Source organism: Podarcis pityusensis (assembly GCF_964106645.2).
Source record: "Podarcis pityusensis genome assembly, chromosome: 7".
NCBI classification, from domain to species: Eukaryota; Metazoa; Chordata; class Lepidosauria; order Squamata; family Lacertidae; genus Podarcis; species Podarcis pityusensis.
Window position 1 is genome coordinate 89,704,039 of NC_138031.1, and position 14,832 is coordinate 89,718,870.

At 43.6% G+C, this 14,832-nt stretch overlaps 1 long non-coding RNA gene across 1 annotated transcript in view; it reads right to left on the reverse strand.

The window, feature by feature from the left end:
* Positions 1-218: 218 nt before the first annotated feature.
* Positions 219-14,832, reverse strand: part of LOC308481026 — a 41,573-nt gene continuing 26,959 nt past the window's right edge. Inside the window, exons 2-5 of the long non-coding RNA XR_013988409.1 lie at positions 10,742-10,801; positions 6,708-6,816; positions 6,182-6,286; positions 219-3,025 (exon numbers count right to left, since the gene is read on the reverse strand). This is a non-coding gene — a long non-coding RNA (uncharacterized lncRNA). The remainder of the gene's footprint in view (positions 3,026-6,181; positions 6,287-6,707; positions 6,817-10,741; positions 10,802-14,832) is intronic.

Below are 14,832 nucleotides of genomic sequence, written 5' to 3' on the forward strand. Positions count from 1 at the left end.
GTTTCTTTCCTTGATGTAACTCTTTATGCCCTGGGAAGTTGAATTTACAGAGAGGCGTGGCATGGCAAAAAAATGAAATGTGAATTTAATCATGGAAAAGAGCACCTCCAGAGCAATAGGCATCATCTATAGCTCCACAAACAGTGAAGCCAGTCTGGACTTTGCATAGCACAGCATTTTGTTATGGATGTGATGCGTCTCTAGGTCTTTTAGTCCCCTTTAATCCCAAAATGTTAGTTGACCAGACATTCTCTCCAACTCATCAAAGGCTGGGATAAACCAAGCTTTCTCTTTATATGACAGACATCCCTAGCAGTTCAATTATAGAAGGTAACCTACAGGAGAAAAAATACTGCCAGCATAATTTCCTTGAAAAATGAGGGAGGGCTGGTTATTCATTTTAGATATAAAAACAATGACTTTGAGCTACTTGAAAGGAGGTCACGTGGGACAGATGCTTCAACAAGCACTCTAATCAGAAATGCCAGATTATCTGACATTTTGGAAGGTAACTATTGCCATTTTTAGACTAGGAATTAAGTCAGACTTATTCTTGGCTGCATATTAGTGTGGTGCGGTTGTTCCACACCACTGCATTTTTAATGAAGGTGCAGAACAGAAGGGAACGGCATAGTGGTAAGCACAGGAAGAATATATATGAAAGAGGGTTTGGTGGGGTGGGGAAATGGAAGGGGGGAGGGGAGCAGAGATCAGGAGGCATATGCTGGAGCAGAATAACCTCTGGGACGCAGAAAAAATAAGCGGGGTAGTTGAGAAATGGTGACACAGACAGACCTGTGGAGAATTGGTGGGGTAGAGACTTGGTCCAGAGAGACACAAAGGAAAGAGGGCAAAGGCTGTGAAGCACAGAGAAGAGACCAGGCATTATGGAATGGGAAGAGCAGGAGAGATGACTAAGCAGACAAGGGGGGCAGGCAAACATTTTGTGAAGTAGTGCAGAGAAGGAATCAAGTGCATGCTTTAGGATGCAGAAAGATAAAGATGGGTAGCAGAATGGTTTAAAAGAAAAGACAGAGGAAACACTGCATTTTTAAAAAGGCTTTCCAGCACTTAAAAGATTTTATTTGTTTCATTCACAAATGTATACCCTGCTTTCTCTCCCCACAAAGGGGTTGCTTCAACCAGTGTACAAATAAAAAGCAAGCATATAAGCTCCAAGGATCCAACCAGCCCTCTCAAGTTAGCTAAAGTACGGATGTGACTCTCTGGGTGATCTGAGCTGGGTGCTACTGCAAGTGCAATAAGCCATTCTTATGGCTCCAGAATATGCTTGACTATTATTCCTCCCAAGGAGGAGAGCAGGAAGCTGTCACAGAGCAATAATCTGATGATGAAATAGTAGTAGCATGATTCCTTGTGGATCACAAGGACCTTGTGGAAGAGCAGCCTTTACCACTAATGAGCCTTGCAGTCTAGCCCACAGTGGAAAAGCCCAGATCCTGCATTATATGGTCAACTGGCAGAAGCCAGAAGAGACTGTCATAGACACTCCTAATATATTATCCCTTTGTGTTGAATTATAATTGCAGTGTGGTGCTTTGGGAGCTAATCTGGGCTGAACAGTGCAAGTGTAATTTAGGACTACAGCAAACACTTCACAGCTGCCTGAAGATGGCAAATTCAGGGAGCAGCCAGCTTGTTGCCTTGTCCTGGGGTATTAGGAACCCCAAACCAGTTCATGTGACGCAGAGGTGATTTCCTTAGCAGTGAGCTGCAGAAACATCTGCTTTTCTGTTTATTTAACATTTTAATGTGTGGTAGCAGGCTGCTCCTATCTCCACTCCAACACTTTGAAATGAAACAGTGGCCATGTTTCTGCACTCCCCATTATTTCCGCTCTCCCAGAGGATGCCGTCTGCTGCTAAGGTCATGCATTGTGAATGACCACTTGCTCTACCTGAACCAGAAATTCAGTTGAGGCCAGCAGCACTTGCAATGGCCACGTACCCCTGTTTTGGAGGAGGGGAAAGTAGAGTCAAAGTTCTGCAGCAAATGCCAGCGCTTTTTAAAGTGCCCCCAACCTAAGTGTTCTCTGTAGAGAAAGTATTTTCAAACTTCCCCTCTTCAGAGAACCCTTTCCATACTGACTTGCCTACTGAGGAACCCCCAACACATCTGTCCTGTGCTGCCCAGGATTTGGGCTAACATTCTTAAGCACGATTCTTGTGAGATATTGGCCAGGCCTGTTATCCATGATGACTGAAACCTAGAACACACCCCAATCTCCTCCAAAGCTGCAGTTTGTGAGGGCAGATTAGTAGGGGTGGGCAAGCAGTTATTAAGGGAAGATTGTCGTTAGAGGTCTTTTGATTTAACAGACCTCTAAAAGCTTACACACTTGATCACAAGATGCAGTGCACAGGTCCTGGCCCACTCAAATATTTTAAGGGGGGGGCAAAGGCACTTGGCCCCAAGGAGTTGGCTCCAATGCCCCTCAAAAACATAGTTTGGAAACCACTGCTTTATTCCACATGCTTTATTCACAAGGCTCTGTACCCCAAAGAGGCAGAAGGATACATGAAGGTATGTCATTTTGCTTACAGTATAAAACAGAATGTCAGCCTCTGTTAAGGAAACCTTTCATGGCTCTAAATGCACAGCCTCATCCACTGGCTGTCTACCATTCTCTTCAAGGCTCACAGTTGGAGACCCTTGAAGAGTTGAGTTCCTGACCCAGAAAGGGCCACCTTGCCCAACCGTTAAGGCAGGGCAGCCTTCTGCCTGTCAGAGGTAGAACAGAGTTGCAATGGAGGCTATAAATAACTTGCCTAAGGGTCATGTAAAAGCTTGTGCGCTGGAATTGCACTTGCATCCTCAAAGACAATGGGGCCGTTGCAGTTGATTCCATTGTGCTGGATCAAACCCAAAAGCCTGTGATCACAGACAAGCTTTGAACCTTTTATTTTCTCTGAAGTCCCAGGTGCTTCATCTGGAAGTCACGTGTCTTTTAAGAGATCTGAATGCATTTATTCCATCAACTGTGTTTGTGAATGAGCACCTAGAGCTGGCAAGAAACAGCACAGGTTTGTTTTCATGAAAGCACCAACATTTTCAATTACCGTATTTTTTGCACCATAGCACCCACTTTTTTCCTCCTAAAAAGTAAGGGGAAATGTCTGTGCATGTTATGGAGGGAATGCCTACGGGTGGCATGCCTACGGATTTTCCTCCTCTAAAAACTACGTGCGTGTTATGGTCGGGTGCGTGTTATAGAGCGAAAAATACGGTACTTTATTCATTTTCTTCAGTATCATTGCCACCCAGTGTAAGAGGGCAATAAAGTCCACAGCACTTTTTTGTTCCTGAGGCACCAGTAGTGGAGATGGTGTTAATTCTTTTCTTTGCATTCTCATTACAAAGCTTGTCAACAAGCCAACTACCAAAACCACAATTGTGACTGTTTGTCTGTCCCCCAGGTTGACAGAAATGGGTTAAAATGGAGCAAGAAGAATTTTAATCATATTTCATATCCACAGACTGAAGGATTCTAATGGGACAATAGTGTTGTGTCAGTAGGGGTTGCTTCAATTAGCTTAATTCACATTTAAAAAATGAGTGGAGCATAAGAAATGTTTTGAAGGAAGTTTCATTTCCACCTGCTGGATCCAGTTGATCTTTTCCCCCTCACTCTCTGCCCTCCCTCTTGATCCGGCCCTCTCATACCATTCCCTCCGACCTTTTTTCTTTCAACCATTCCCTCTCCTGCAGCCCATCTCCCCTTGTGTTTGCCATTCTCTCTCGTTTGGATCCCCATTCCAGCCTTCTCCTTGTTTTGCAGTTTGTGTGGAAAACTCTTTTAGACTGGCCCAAAAACCAGAACATCCAGCTTGTCTTTCTAGGAGCTGCACAAACTTTTTTCTATGTTGTAGCATCCTAGAGAAACCAAAGATCTTTCCTTCCTGAAGAAGGGGAAGGGCTGTAACATGGAAGTGGTATTTGGTGCAGTGGAAAAGAAAAGGAAGATGGCAGGTCTTTCTGGTGATTCCTCTTCCCAGGCTGCACATAAATCTATGCATTGACTAGGTAAAAGGTAAAGGTAAAGGACTCCTGGATAGTTAAGTCCGTCAAACTTGACTATGGGGTTGCAGCGCTCATCTCACTTCAGGCCAAGGAAGCCGGTGTTTGTCCACAGACAGATCCGGGTCATGTGGCCAGCAGGACTAAACCACTTCTGGTGGAATGGAACACCGTGATGGAAGCCAGGGAAATGCTGTTTACCTTCCCATTACAGCAGTACCTATTTATCTACTCGCACTGATATGCTTTCGAACTGCTACGTTGGCAGTAACTGGAACAGAACAACGGGAGCTCACCCCGTCACAGGGATTCAAACCCTTCTAAAACATGCATAAGAGATTTGGGCTGTTCAGTGTCACAGGAGGTTTTAAGAAGGAATCACACCACTAGACATTTTGAGCATGAATTTGATGTAAAGATAGAGTAGAATTTAAAAAATAATAATATAAATAAGAAGCTTACTCTCCTCATGCCTCAGTAAATAAGCAAGTTTTGCCTTGTCATCAACTAGCTCTTTAGAATGATACGGCTGACATACCGGTCACATGATTCATGGCTTTATTTTCTACCTAACCCTCTATCAAAAATATAAATGTGCTGATACAGGTATCCTTCCTTATATTCAGGGCTCATAAATAAGCATGATCTTGTCATGACAGGATTAGAAGGCACACAGACTTCTCATAACTTTTTACATAAGTATCTATAAGGGCTGAGGCAGAGGGGACAATTTCTATATTCCATCACAGGGTTGAATGGCACCTCTCCTTTCAGTGATTTCTTGACGTTTACTGTGAAAGGGCAGATAAGTATTCACTTATTCCAAGGATATCAGCATGGAGCAAAATAAGATTGGTTATGTTGCTCTGTTTCATCATCATCTTCACCATGTGATCTCTCCTTTTCTAGAATGGTGACCTGAGAAATGTCAGGTGAGAATTCAACCTATGTGTTACCACCAAACCCTGTCTAAAGGAATGAAGAAACTGCAAGAAGACTAGCCATATCAGCCAAGGAAAATCCCCTGCATAAACAGGCCTCAGCTGGTCAGGTGATACTTCCCAACTATAAAAAAACAGCTTCCAAATCAGATTGCCCCTCCAGCCTGAGCAGATGTGCCAACTCTATGAGGCCCCCAATGTTGAGAACAATCCGTTGCAGAGGAGGCCTATCGCAGAGCCAAGTACAGCAGGGAGAGCCTGTGGCCCCTCCTCTTCCTCCTCCTGCCATGGGCTGGTGGTGGTGGCAGGAGGAGGAGGAGGAAACTGAGCACCAGAAAAGACAAGCCGCCAACCATTGAAGCCATACTGCCCCTTGGCTCCTCCAGCACCTCTGCGTCCCTGCACCATGTGTGTGTCATCGCGCACGCGCATGCCCCCCATCTTTTTCTCAAGTTGGCGTTTGTGAATTTGAGAGACTAGACAAAGGGAGCCCCTTTTCAGTTTGCAACATGGAAAACAAGGGAGCCGGCCATGGAGGAAGATCACTCTTTTCTTCCATGGGAAATTTGCTGTGCTTCTGTGCTATGCGCTGAGAAAGGGGTACCTTTATAATCAGGCAGCATTAAAGTCAAATATGTGTATGCATGAGAGAGAATATGATGTGTCTATGTATATGTTAAAGGGGGGTGTAAATTGAACAGTTAATAGTCATAGCAATGAGCCATTGTATGAATTCACCAAGCCTCATGGGGAATGTGCACTTAGTCTGCCCATGAAGAGGGAATCGTGCACATTTCCTGGTCAATATACATAAAGTGTTGTGGAATGTGCATAGCTTGACTGAATTTTGTACATGCTCCGGGTAATGTAGAGTGTCCATTCAGTATGTACGGTCTCAAAGAAACATGACTTTTTTCTAGCTATAGTTCAGAATTGTGCTTTCTAGAGCAATGTGGGTTCCATCTTCGAGTTAGATATACATTTTCTCACAACCACTGTGACATTTCTCATGTGTAAGGAATGCAGGTAAAGCCCTCTATGACACATGGTGCATCATCTAAAACCAAAGTCTTGCTTCAGGACTATTGTTTTTACTCATATGCAATGGTGGAAATATAACTGAGCAATCCATCAGCAAAGCTGCATTTGATTACAGTGTGCTGGAAACATTCTCTCTCAGAAATCACATTGACGTTGCATACCTTTGCTAAGTTCAAAAGTCAGGTGTGCTAAGAATGGTACTCAAGACTTGGCCTCTTGCTGCAGTCCTTGACTGTGGAGCCATCAATGCCACTTCAGCTTACTTCCTAAAACAGAAAAGGCACATTATATCATAAGAAAGTACAGGGGAACCCTTTTTTGGCAGTACATTTGAAGAAATTGAAAGTATAAATGCCCCATTAAAAAAGCAAAGAGACCCCCCCCCCCAATCAGGAGTTTAATCTGCTAGCTGATGGAGGCGTGGCATTGGTAATGAAGCCTCTGGCAGTAACTGATTGGCTGAACTTCTCCAATCCTTAGATGATCAGAGTAGAGAGAAAGCTCTAAGGGAAAAGAGGTAGAGGAGTGCCAACTTGGCCCACAACTGTGGGTGCCTGGGGCCGTGGGTGCCCAGCCTCTTCATGGGGAACTTTGTGGGTGCTCAGGCACACAGGCCCTCAGGGAGCTGGCACCTATGAAGGGGTAGAAGAAGTCAGTACCTTATTTCAGATGTAACTCTTCACTCACCCCTTCTTTCCTGGCCAGGGAAGGGGGCACCATTTTGTGGTTTGCCCCAGGTGCCAAAACGTCTTCAGCCAGCCCTGGGCAACAGTATCATGAGCTGCGGCAGGAACATCTTATGGAGTGAAGAAAGGAGACAGAAGAACATTTGCTTCTCTAAGCTTCTAATACCCCTTTACCATTAAGGGAAGGGAGCCAGGAGCATTGCAGTTGATACAGCCTGAGTATGGTTTTTGTCATTAACAGCACCTGGTAATCTGAAGAAGGTTGTTAAAGAGGCTGCTCATCTCCCTTGCTGCAAGAATCCTCCTGGATTAGCAGGATATTAATACTTCTCCCGTGTCAGGATATGTTTCATGGGATTTGTCAATCTCTGTCGTTACCCACATTTAACTCTGATCTTATTATTGAATGATATAGATTGTGTGGTATACAGATATTGTAAAATTAAATGCATATAAAACATCCACACCATAGTTTAAAGCCCATGGCTTCCCCCCAAGAATCCTGTAAACTGTTGCTTGCTCCCCTCCACAGCGCTGCAGCACCCTTGACAAACTACAGTTCCCATTATTCTTTGGGCGAAGCTACATACTTTAAAGGTGCGGTGTGGATAGCCATAGATTCTGTGCCCAGTCCTGCCTATGCTAGCATGGAGCTGAAGCCAGCATTCCAGAGGCCAGTCTGGCATGTTGACTATGCAGGGTGAGGCTGCTTTGTATCTTCAGGAAGTGAGGGGGGCGATGCGAGTTTCCTGCCAAACCTGTTGATGTCCTTTCTATTAGGAAGGTTTCTTCCAGCCCCGCTCTCCAATCCTTTTAGAGCTTATATGGGTTTTATCTAGTTTAACCCGAGTGGAAATCCTGATTAAAACCCTATCCTGATCATATTTATTAAACATACACTTGACATAAGTGTCACCCCTAATTTAAACGCTGCATAACTGTATTTGCTCCTTTAATTCAATCATTAGGGACTCAGCAGTCTCTCATTGCCTCCTGTTTTGGAAATTAGCATCATAAGTAACTACCTATAAAGAACATCCAGCAATCATTATGTCTGGTTAATTAAATGCTCTCCTCCTTTCCCAGATAAGCGGCACATGTTAAGGTTTTGTTATCATTTCAGGTATCCCTGGTCCCCACCAGCAGCAGTTATGATGTGGATGGGGAGGGGGAAATGGTACCTTGCAGTGACATCACATGAATGATCTGCTATATTAGGAGGGAGAGAAATCACATTGAAATCCCCCCGCCATAGCAGCCTCATGTTTTGCATAATGTGAAATTCTGTCCTTTAATGAGAGAAGCAAAGGACCTGACTAACAGGTTTCTACATGTGGATCCCCTTGATGAATGAGAACCCCCTGTTCAGACTGGAGGTGTCTTCAGGACTACTCAGGATGTGGTGACAGAGACAGAGTGGGCAAAGATTTCCAGCCATATTGGAAGTGAGCATCCTGAAACAATGTCTTGATCAGTGTATGACTATGTCTGGATCAGGGCTGATGTGGGGGTTTTCAAAGCAGTTTTAGAGATACTCCCCCCGCCCCCGCCAGCCAAGGACCCTCTCTCTGTGGGGGTAGCTTGGTGCTCATAGAAGCAGGGGATAACTGGAGATAAACAGGTGCTTTCTTCTTTTTAGAGACACGTGAGGTCAGCTGTTAAGACACAGCAGAGGACAATAGGAGTTCTTTTGCCTTTCAGCCTTGCCTCCTGACCACCCAGTAGAGGAAAAATCCCTGCAGTTTCAGAGGTTTCACACTGGAAAAAGTGGTGTGCAAACATTGTGTTTCCTGTGAGGTTACACATTGACTGAGAATGTTCAATTTGTTCACAGTAAATCACTCTCTCGTGTTGCTTTTAAAAAATGACTTTCTACCTCATTCTACACTCATTCAAGTTTAATTAATCTTCTAACAAGCTATCTGGGATTTAAATTTGGAGGAAGAAGAGTCCTATGCTTTTCACTGATGTTATGCCGTAAAGCACTGTACATTGGTGATACTATAGAAGTACAGCTTTAAGGTCAAGACATGGAAACCTATACAAAAATCAGCACAAATGCTTCTTATGTTGGTTTACATGAAAGGCAATTTCCCTGGTTTTCATTCCACATAACAGATCATTAGTAGCTTTAGTATTTAAGCACTCCATGCAGATCTGACCAGAAATCAGATACTCAGTGAACTGGAAGTTCTGGACCAAATATAAAAAGCTAACACAGAAGTCAGACCACTTGCACAAGTCCGCTAGTGCAAACAGTTCACATGTTATATTTTAAACTGTGGTTAAGAAAATACCAGAAAGAAAATAGCAAAATATGGTAACAACTATCATAATACTCACACGTAACCATTTACATAAATGTAAATGGTTGGGTTTCCCCAATTGTGGGTGGTGTACAGATACTTTCATTACTTTTGGTTCTGCATTATTGTGGAAGAATGTGCCCATATCACACTGCAGTGGCATTTTTCATGAAAAACAGCATATAAATCTTTTAACGTAGGAAAAATATGTAAATGCACACATACCATTCATTCACAAACAGGTGGCACTGTATGTGTACTTGGGACATTTACATTTTTAATACCCCAAAATCAATTCAGTTTTCTATATGTGAACCCTGTGTTTTTTATATAACCCTGTGTCCTCATGTATATGTATCTGTGATAAGTTATTTTGCATATGTGGAAGCATTATATGTGAGGGATCTATAAATGTCTGTGTGCATATATAAGCTATCGTGTGGGTGTCTTTTATGTGCGGGCAATTACTGAGCAGGAGGGGGGTCCATTTGACACCGTACGCTGCATGTTTCACACCACATACGATGATTATTCCTCAAGAGAATTTTATCTGATTGCCATATAACCACCTCTGAAATCTCTTCGCTTTTTCAGTGAAGCACGAAATAGGGCACTGCTGAAAACCCATTGCATTCCTATTCAGTTTGGTAGACTGGCATTGAAAGTGTTTTCCATCCTACAGACATTTTTTTAGCACTAAACAAAGAAAAATTAACCGGAATCTTGGGGACTTAAACCTGCAGTCTTATGCACATTTCATGAAATGTTCTGCAGAATGGGCCTGATCCAGCCCCAGGTAAACACTGTAAATGGCAGAGACTGTGTACTACTCACTCAAAATCGACAAAATTGATATTGTTTAATTTGGCTGGAACACTAAGCAATTTTAGTGGGGGATCTGGTTAAAACCTCTCTGAGACTCTTTCCATCTCTCTAAGAAAGCAAAGGAAATGGGAAGTAGCACAAAAACGACAAGAAGCTGCAATTTTTTTTTTTCTTTTACAGAATATAGTTCTCATTTCAGAGTGGGAAAATGAAACCTACATTTCAAAAAAAAACAGGACATGAACTTACGCAGCAAATAAATACAGTAAACATGAATGGAGACTTCTGTGAATAAAGCCAGGCCCAAAGTTAGCTGGACTCTCTGCAGCTGTGTTCTTATCTGGCCGAAGGAAGTAGAAGAACAACAAAAGAGGCTAAGAAGCCCCGGCTGATGCATGGGAAAGCCATTGGCCGGCAATTGTGGCTGCCCTTCTGCTGAGCAAATAGTTCAAACTGTTCACTCCCATCTCCCATTCTCTCCCTGGGACATTGTTTGTGTCCTTGCATTTCATTCTGCAAGGAAGATTGCTCTCTGGGCCTATAAGCAAACAGTCCAGAAAAAGAGCCAACTAGCCGCCTCTTTTCCCTGGAGAACTAGCATTTTTAGTCCCAGCTCCAAGCTGTCAATGAGCTAGAGAGTTAATGTCAGTATCCTGAATTAATTGCTTTAAGCTGCAGCAGCCAAAATGTGTGCCACCAAATGTCCAGAAAATGTTTTTTAATAATGTTTCCTTTCATTTCTGTTTGGGGTTTCTGTTGTTGTTTTTGCTCCAAGCACACAGGCCCTCCCTCTCCACTGGAATTGTCTCCCCAACTATAGGTTACGCTGGCTAAAAGCAAAGCACTTATGGTGAATTACAGTGAGGCTCGCAAGGTATCATCAAATGGAGAGAGAAACACTTACGTGTTCTGGGCTTGCAGCTGCCGTTGTCATCCTATCAGATATTTCACATTAGAGCCTTGACTATAGGAAGAAGGTGATGGATGAGAGAGTTAGGACTAAACAAGAGCATGTTTACATGTAAATATCTTTGAAAATTAACTTCCCAAAATGGTGTGGAAATTACAAAGGGAAAAAAGGCGTATGAATAGTAAATCAATTTATGTTTAAACATGCTATATTTTAAAGTGCTCCCCTGTGCGAATGGCCCTCTTTAAGAGAATGAAATAATAAACCAATTTATATACCAATAGAGAGCTGAGATCCTGAGTGCCGTTGTGTAAATTTTCCCCCTTGACTTTTCATTATCTACCTGTGCAAAATCAATCTATATGTATGGGATCAACATACAATTGGAGAGATAAAAGGCGAAATAAAATGTGCTTTGCATATCCCCAAGATAACAGGCACGGTTCCTCATTCTCCTTTGGTTTCCAGGCAGATGCTTCCCCCCCCCCTTTTTTTTTTTTAAAATCAGGTTGTAATGGTAAAGGAAAATGGGGGCTGTGTGGTAAGTGTTTACTTCTTCCCCAGAAATATTGATTCTGTTAAATGAACTATGATTAATAAGTAACCAAGGAAATACTAGGTTAATTTTGCACATAATTTATTGTACTTCAGGAGAGTGAAAGGTATCTTGTATTTTAATTTTACAGGGTATGCTGCATGTGTTTTAAAGGAAATTTCTGTAAAACACAAAGCAAGGGAATAAATCACTATTAAAAGAGCCCCATCTACTGCAACAAGAGAAGTTCGGCAGATGCTTAAGTCACTACGCCTGAAATAGATTTGACATAAATCTGCACAAATATAAGATGGAGAACACCTGGCTTGCCCATAGTACATGTAAAAAGGATCTAGGGGTCTTGATGGACCACAAGCTTAACATGTGTGATACAGCAGCAAAAAAAGCTAATACTATCAACAGAAGTCTAGTGTCTTGATCAATGGGAGTAATAGTACCACTCTATTCTGCCTTGATCAAGCCACACCTGGAATACTGTGTCCAGTTCTGGGTGCACAATTTAAGAAGGACATTGACAAGCTGGAGCGTGTACAGAGGAGGGCAACTAAGACGATCAAGGGTCTGGAAACCAAGCCTTATGAGGAACGGATGAGCGAGTTGGGTATGTTCCAACTAAACAACAGGAATAACTTTATGACAGTAAGAGCTGTTCGATAGTGGAATGACTTTTAAACAGAAATTGGATGGCCATCTGTCATGGATGCTTCAGTTGAGATTCCTGCATTGCCGGGGGTTGGACTAGATGACACTCCAGGGTCCCTTCCAGCTCTACAATTCTGTGATTCTATTCTGCTGGATTCTGTCCTCTGTTACCTACGCACTCACAGTAATGCTGTGTTCTCAGAGGATGGGGAAACACCATAGGTCCATTGTGTTCAGGCTCCTAAATTTCTTGGCCACTTTTGAAGGTCCATTGGGCATTGGGAACAGGAAACACTTATAATCAGTTCTCACGTATATGTTCATGTTTGGTAGTAGTTGTTGTGTAAAAGAGCATTCACAGATAGAGCACCAGAAAGGAGTGAGTTAAGCTGCAAGGCAGCAAGCATGCAATGGCTAAAAGATACATCAAGAGGTGTATAAGCATTTGTGAACTATATCATTATTTGCCCCTTAGAGTGTGTATGAAAATAACTGAATGTGAATTAATTACCTAGTTAACACTCTAGAGTGTGTTTTTAACACGCCCCTTCTTACGGCTGGTGGAAAGCGGGTTCCTCTGGTGCACAATTCCACAGCACTGAGGTCTGCATCTAGATATGAAGCCTCAAAGTGGAGTCAGTCATCTTGGTCCTTCCCACTCAAACACCATATTCCCTCTCAGCAGGACAGCATTTCAGAAAGACATGTGCAGCTGGTGGCTCCAGTATTGCAATGTACTCTGGCAATACGTACTATATCACAATACTACATCAGTGCTGGGATGTATGAATCAGGCGTAGTACAATCAGAGTGGTTAAAGCATGTTAAAAAGAGAGAGAGAGACCTTTCAGTTAAGAGGTAGGAATTGTTACATTTGTGTTAAGATGCAAAGGTGAGACCTTATGCATGTAGCCAAAGCTCCACACTCGTGCACCTAAAAATATTAGGAGACACAAACTCACACAGGAGATTATAAATATTTCAATAAAATAAATAATATAAAATAGAGTTGTGCCATTTATTAAGCTCCACGAGCCAGAAGTTGCCCCCACATAGTTTGAAGTCTGCAAATCTTTCCATTTAATTCTAATGGGTCTGAGATCTTTATTTTCAGTGGTTTCAGATTCCTCCTACACTGGGCTTTAAAACTAGAACACTACATGCATCACCCAGTACTTGAGCATTTGTGAAACTCCTTCCATCTTTCTTATTTGCTTCTTTAGTCTGCAAACCTGCTTTGTGTCAGTCTGGGGTGTGTGGATTGGCTCCCTGCAAACTTCCATCAGCCATCATCACTTCTTGGGCTTCTCATTCCACCTGCTGAATGTGTGGGTCCAACTACAAAAATCTCTGAAGTGGGACATGGTTGGGAATGACTGAGCCAGCCTCACTGCCATCACTTGGCAACATCAGTCTTCATCTGGGTCCTATTGATGCGCCAACTCCAGGATGGGCCAGCTATTTGCCTGCCCACTTACCTTCTGACCAGGCCGACATGAGTGATGGGGCTGCAGGCATAGTAATTTCTCCACCAGTCCGCCATGCCCCACCACTGCAAGGCCAGGGCTTGGATTGTCCTGTTTCCTACTGAGGGTGGAATCCAACATAGTGCTAAGGCAATCATTCTCTCAGCTCAAGGATTTCTGCTTGCACAGCTGAATGTTCTTCCCTTCTCCTCCTGCTGTGCAGCCCCTAAATCTGTTCTGGTTGTTCCCCCAACCCGCTGGAGAAGAACTGGTGGTTTGGGGTGCATGTGCAGGGAGGGGGGGAGACAAGGGAAGGTCCCTTTGCACAACTAGAAATCTTTGCTCTGAGGGAGCAGGTTAATAAAAGACCACCTTTAATTTGTCCATCAACATATGCTCTCTGGACTGGAATGAGAGGCGACACTCAAGTCCAAAAATACAACAGTTGAAAATACAAAGACAATAAAATGCGGCATAAGAACTTCCCTTTCTGGTGAAGGGGGAAATAAAAGAAGCCAGCAGCTTGGATTATAGAATAAAACACAAGGGGTGGCATGTTCAGTCTGCACAAGCATTTCAGCCTGCCAGGTGTAAAGATTTCCCCTCTCCTCCCTGTGCGCTTTTTGTGGGTTTCTCCTGACCCCGTGAGCCAATTTGGGTGGGACATGGAGAAGGAGAGGGGAGAGCTCCATTGCACTAGCAGAAGTCCTTGGGCAGGGCTTCCATTGGCAGGACATGTCACGGGAACCCAGTGGAAACTCTGAGAAAGAAGTTGTGTAAAAGTGCTGGGTAAATAAGAAGGTCTTTGCTGAAAAGTCCATGGAGGAGAGCCTCATGGGGGAGGGGGCTATGCAATGGCCAGGATGGCACCACGGAAAGGGCCTCTCCCTAGTGTCTTCCTGCCACTGTGGGGCAGACAGATATGATTGCAGCTGGCGTGCAGCTAATAGAAGGCATTTCAAGCCATGATGTTTCTGCTGGAAGACCTACTGCCCTGACAATGGACTCAGTGGGCAAAACCCCAACAGAGTAATCTGGTTATCTTGTGAAGCAACATACACAAGGAGTCTCAGGTGTATTAAGGAAGAAGCTTTCATGGGCTACAGCTCAGCATCTGGTGAGGTGGGCTCTAGTCCACAAAAGCTTCTGCCAAAATAAATCCAGAGGAAGTTGTGCTGGCCCAATTGTGTGTGCCCTCCACAGCCTGGGATGCACACATGTATTTAATGCATTTATTCATTCATGAAATTCATCTCCCACCCTTCCTCCCAAGGGAGCCCAGGGCAACATGGAGCCTTGTCAGACAATTGGCAATTGTGCTGATCAGCTGGCTGGTGGAGAAGTGGGGCACAATCCACAGCTAGGCAAATGACTGCTGGTTTTCTGCTTGGGGAAATATGAGTGCAACCGGAGCATCTGGG